The sequence below is a fragment of the Nipponia nippon genome, unplaced genomic scaffold (genome assembly GCF_047370975.1).
Source record: "Nipponia nippon isolate SJK-2023a ecotype South Korea unplaced genomic scaffold, ASM4737097v1 scaffold_7, whole genome shotgun sequence".
NCBI lineage: Eukaryota > Metazoa > Chordata > Aves > Pelecaniformes > Threskiornithidae > Nipponia > Nipponia nippon.
This window is the reverse complement of record NW_028262391.1, coordinates 32,020,487-32,026,538: the sequence shown is the minus strand read 5'-3', so window position 1 is coordinate 32,026,538 and position 6,052 is coordinate 32,020,487.

The window sequence follows — 6,052 nt, the reverse complement described above, 5'->3', positions numbered from 1 at the left end:
GGGTGTGGTGGTGGGACCCAACTGGATTCGCAGCCCTGCTCTTCCAGGCAGGGGAATGCCGGGAATGCTGGCGAGGTAGAGGAGCAGGAGGGACGTTCTCAACAGCATGGCCGTGGGCTCTCCTGCAGGAATCCGCTTACTTGTGGCACTGGGTTACTGAACTTGGTGAAAACTATAGAGGTGGCCACAAGGTAGAGCCTCGGGGAACTTGGGCTCTGAAGAGGACCCTGTTAAACATCCCCACCCATCACTTCACCAGGGCTTGAAAAATCCTGTCGGAGAAAGGTTATTTTCCAAAGACATGGTCTCCAGAGAGAGCATCCCTCACCACACCAGCCGAGCCAGAGCTGCTGGGGCATGCAAGGGAGCGGAGTCAGGGATACGGTGCTTTACAGAGACAGCCAGAACATTGAGTCTGTGCTGATGACAGTGTTTCAGCAAGGGCAGATGTGGCCGTTCCCAAATTGCAACGTGAATTCACACATCTCCTTCAGAACTGGGTTGGGTGTCCATTCATCCTTCCCTTCCAGAGCTCCTCATGCATGGTCTCGGGATGCCCTTGTTGTGGGACACCTCAAGATGGGTTGTAGATAGCCATGGTGTGCTTTGTTGGCCACAGTCAGGGCTTTCCGTGGATGGTCTCACCAAGAGGTTTGGTGGAGCTGGACCAGTAGCACTCTTTGCCAGCCTTGGCCGTTCCCCAGCTCACCCCAAAAAGGCCGGCGTGCGGTTAGGGTGACCTTGGTGGCTATTCCCTTGAAGACAGTGCCTGGCCTTGTTCATCTTGCCATTGCTCAACACTGAAGGGTGCCTCCCAGCCGCGCTGTGCTGTTAGGAAACGCTGGAGATAGCCCCATTACCTTTTGACCTACTTGAGCTCTTTTGTACCTGTTCTGCTAATTACAGCTCACCTTTTTCAGGGGAAGCAGGGTTCGTTGGACAACAGCCACCTCCCACACCCTTCCTGGGGCTGCCCACACAGGTCCCGGGGGGGGGGGGGGGGGGCACACACACACACACACTCCCCCCACATCTTCCTAGTGTTCCCCTTGCCCTAGGCTGTTCCTCCAGCTTGGTGGAGCCTCCCGTGACTAACAGGTTTTGAGATAATTGTTCCACTCCCTAATCTCATCTGCAGAAGATTCATGACATTGTTTTCGAAGTGCCATGAGCCATTTCCAGGGGCTCTAAGCCCATGAGGGATGTGATTCATCCATGCTGCTCCCACAGGTACTTAATCTCCAAAACAGCAAGTCCTTCTTCCATGGCTATTATCTCCTTAGGAAATACCACCCAGTCGAGCGCCTAACAGGGCACTTTTGTCTGTTCAGCACTGATGGAGACTTGTGCTGGCCCTTGCTTCCTTGCACAGGCCATGGGGTATAGTCCTTCCCTGGGAGCAGATGTCTCGGGAGAGGGGACGACCATGGGGCTGGGACCCCCTTGGATGTCACTTGTGGGCTGGCTACCTACCATGGACCATCAAGCCCACCAGGAAGGGGATGCTGGAAATGTCCCTCGCTAACTAAAGCACATGGGGCTCCTTCTCTCCCACACCATGTCCTCAAAGAGCCCTTGGGATGGACGTGGGTCTATCCTTCATTATGGTGAAGATGTGGGACACTGGAGCCCGTTGGCATCTGGGGCCGGAGACAGTTCAGGGGTGACAAAGGCCATTGCACTGTCTGGAATTAACTCTCATTTTGGCCCAAAGCATCTTGCAGAAGACAGTGATTAATTACTCCCAGCATCAAATATTTGTGTCCTACCACTGAACTTGTGCTGTTCAACTGGTTCTGGTTGGACTTCGCTGCCAGAGTGGGAGATCTCTGTTATTGCAGCTTTCTTCTCCAGGGAGGGCAGATCCTCGGGTAACTGTGATTCAGCTAAGCCTTGCTCAGCTCCAGGAAACCTTTCCTGCACCCAACACTTTAGTGTCCCCGTGATCCTTCCCCAAGCCCAGGACATGAAAAACTGGGTCTACCAAAGTCCAGCCTGGAGGCACTTCCTGTGGCATGGCCAACCTGAGCCACAGCTGCCCAAGGAGCCATTTTAACTCCTTGTGCTGGGATCTTCTCCCTCTTCTCCCCTCAGGACTTTCCATCTATTGTTTCCAACTTACTTCGGGCCATGATCGAGGACTTTTTTTTGGGCTTTCCTTATGTGTTGCTGCTGTAAAACACAGGCAACCGTTTGTGCCCATCATCCCGTGCATCTGATGCCATGTTGGTGGGATCAGCCTGAGTCCCAGGCTTTGATCCTCCATTTGCGGGGGGTTTCCACACACCTTGGCTGGATTGTGGGCACAGGCCAAACCTTTCCCCAGTTCCTGGAAGGACCTGTCTGCTCTCAGGGTGCTGTGGCTGGAGCAGCTGGTTCAGGGATTACCAGGGCTGCTCCCCAGGGCAGTGTTGCTGGCAGCAAGGAGCATCCAGCCAAGCACTGACCCCGGATCTGGCTCTTTGAAAATCCCCTCGTCTTCAGCAAATTCCTGCCTCCAACTTGTTTTTTTTTCAGGTTGCACAGGATCCCCAGGTATTTACAAAACACGGCTCTGCTTCCAGCCGCATTCATGGCTTTGGGAGAGGTTTCACCTTCTGGGAAGCCACTCCCCAGCCTGACCTCGAGCTTTTCTGCCCCGGTAAGGACCCCATGTTGCTGTGCCCGCTTGCCCACGCAGCTTTGGCAGCCCCTTTTCCAGCTGGGCTTTCGGCACCACAGTTCTCCAAACAAGAGCTGCTTTTGGACTGCAGGGACCTTACTCATTCAGTGTGGCTGGGGAGCATTGGTGACACTCCTAAGTGCTCCCAGATCCACTAATGCCTGGTACTCTGCATCCCCCATCTCCCTGGGCATGCGTGGTACACGTGCCAGGCTTGCTTTGCCAGCCTAGCATCACCCTCCCATCTCCTGTCTCTCCCATGCACATCACAGGGCATCTACCTTGATATTAGGGTGACAGGGACAGAGCACATGTGGCTCCCCCTTGGCCACAAGACAGTTCCCAGGGGAATCTGGCTGGCCCACACTCCAGGTGTCATCCTGCTGCCTCTGCCCCCAGGGAGAGGGCAGTAAGTCACGGCACCTGTGACCTTGTTCCTGTCCCACACCTCTGTCCTGGTGGGGAAGGTGGTTGCAGAATGGAGCGTGTTGCCAGCCTGGGGTTGCTTAAGAGGGCTGGGGCCAGGAGGTAGAGGAGTAGTCCTCCAGCTGAGAGAGTAGGAGGAATTTGGGGGGTGGGGTGGGGGGGTGGCAGATGATCCTGATGCTCCTGGAAGGTGGCCCGGGTGCACTGGCGCTTGCAAGAAGCACTCTGGATGGCTCCAACCCATGAACAAAGGTGAGGTTGTGCTGCTCCTGATAGGAATGGTGCTTCTTGTGCGAGGCGGTGGGGCTTTGTGGCAGCCACGAGCCCAGGACTGCAGGTGGTGTGTCCCCCACCAAGCTTGAGGAAGGCAGCAGGGATGTGCTCGTGTGGCACAAGGCTGGAACCAACCTCAGAGTTTGGCAGCAGAGGACCCTGCGCTTGGACAGTCCTGTGGAAAGGGCTGGCAGGGTGTGATGGAGGAAGCAGGGGACATCTTCCAGCACAGGTTCTGTAAGGGGTGGGAGTGGGTCTCTGCTGACAAACTGCTACCAAAGAGGCTAAATACGACAGCAAGTGCAGCCAGGCTTGTCCCCGCTGTCCCCTGCTCCTCCCCACTGCCTGGAAGGGGGCCAGGGTGAGATGGGGCCAGGGACAAGCTGGAGAGATGGCTGAGCACAGGGGGACAGGAGCCTGGCCCCGCCAGCCAGACAAATGGCTGGGACCAAGGACGTGGCTGTCATTCCACCAGGGACACAGAAGCGGCAGGATGCCTCGCCGGGGGTGGGGAGCAGGGTGCAGCCCCCCTGGGTGCCAGGGACGGGGAGAACAGAAAACTGAAGGCCGGCGGGCAAGCGCCCCGAAGAGTGGTGGGACACGAAGCGAAGCGTCGTTTCGGGTGGCCTTGCCGTGTGCGTGGCCGCCGTGCCCCCTCGTGGCAGTAGGACACAGCTGGTGGCCCTGGGCTGGCAGGGCAGGAGCCACGCAGGGGCTGAGCCCGGGTGCAGGCAGGGATGGAGGCAGGGATGGAAGCAGGGATGGAGGTGCCAGGTGCCATGAGGTGCCCCAGCAGGGTCACCTCAACCCACCCGGATTATCCTCCTGGGGGTGCAGCACCCCAACCCCAGCTCTGCTGATGCTGCTCGAGGCCACATGTGCCCCGGGTCCCCACCAAACCTCATACAGCAGCCTATGAACCTGCCTCCACTCGCAAAGGAGTCTCTGGCATCCTGCCACCCCCTCTCCTTCCCGGGGGGCCATGTCTGCCTGGTGTTTTTTTGGCATAAGCTGCTTGCACCACAGCCAAGCCAAGCACTTCAGGCGCCGCTCAAGGGCAGCGTGTGCCCGGGGCCGGGCCGGGCATCCTGGAAATATCACCAAGGCTGCAAAAAAACCCAACTAGGAAAAAAAACAGATTGGTGGAAGCCTGAGTTGAGGACACGGCTGCCCTGAGTGCCACCAAACCACTCAGGGCGGGGGGGCATTCACCAGCACCCTGCCTCAGTTTCCCCCAGTGAACCCTTGGGAGTGACAGTCCTGGGGTTGTCACGTGTATAATGTCACTTTGAGTACCTGGGGCAGGTGCAGGGGATCAAGCAAATGCTTTTCTACCCCTTTCTCCTTCCTGCTGTGCATCTGAGCAGCTCAATGTTGCCTTTTTTGGCCTCTTCATCCTCTCTCTGGGGACCCAAGCCAAGCACCCGGAGGGGAGGAGAGCCTGACCACATCTTGGGGCACCTTTGGGACACTTGCAGCTCTTCGCATGGCATCCCACTGTCCCCAAAGCCACCTGAGACCATCACAGGCACCTCGCAAGCTGGGATGGGCTGGCACTGCCCGGCTGCTCCGAGATCAGCGGTGCATCCAGCCTCGTGGGAGAGGGACAACCCTGGGCAGAGGTTAGCTCGGAGGAAGAAGCTGCCCTGCCCAGTGGAGTTTTTCTTCATTCCTTGACAGCTGCAGAGACCTGCTGCACGGGATTCAGCTGGAGGCAGCACTGGGGCAGCGCCGAGGTGGAGCTGCCGTGATGGATGACGTGACATCGTTCCCAAATGCCTCTGCCATGGGTGACAGTGCCTAAAGCACTGCAGCTGGCAGAGGGCGATGCTCAGTGGTACCCACCCACCATGTAGCACCTGCAGGGAGCATCTCGGCCAGCATCCAGCCTGGGTTTTAATCCATGCCCAGAACGGCACGAGCCATTGGGGACAGGCAGATACTGCCCTGGCTGCAGTTACATCATGAGGCAGCCCATCTCTGCCAAGCACAGGGAGATGTTTCCGAGGCTTGCAGTTTTGCCAGGGCCAGGCTTACAGGGGGCAACGTGGCTGCTGTGCCCTGGACCCACTCTGTGAGGGGAACAACCGTACCTTGGACCCAGGTCCTGGTCTGGCTAAAATCCCCCAGGAGAGGCTTGTAAGGGAGAGGTGAGGTTTGAGACGGCGCATGTACTCTGGATTTTACTGTGCTGTGGCCTTGTGCTCAAGCCACCGCTCCTGCCCTTGAGCATGCAGCCTTGAGCCTGGCAGCAGTCCTCAGTCCTTCTGGCAGGGTCCTCCCGGGTGTCCCAGTACAGAGGGGATCACACTGTCCCTGGGAGGGACGATGGTGCTTGCAAGCCACAGGGCTGGCTGCTGCGGGCCGAGTGCTTGCCCAGGGCAGCAGGGCTGGGCATGCAGCAGGAGGGATGCTGGCTTGACCCAGGGGGAATAACACATCACCCTGGCCTCTCGGGGCTCTGCAGGGGATGGGGACACCAAGCTCCCCAGACAGGGCCAACCCTGTGACATCACCCAGGTCCCGTTTAGGACCATGGCAATGGCTTCCCCAGGGGTCATAGAGGGAGCATCACCCCTTGCCTCCTGCCCCTGCCCTCAGCACTGCCTGCTTCAGCCCATGGCATCAAGAGCCTCCAGCATCCCAGCCCAGCAGCGGGGTGACCAAGGGCAGGGACAAGTGACACCAGCA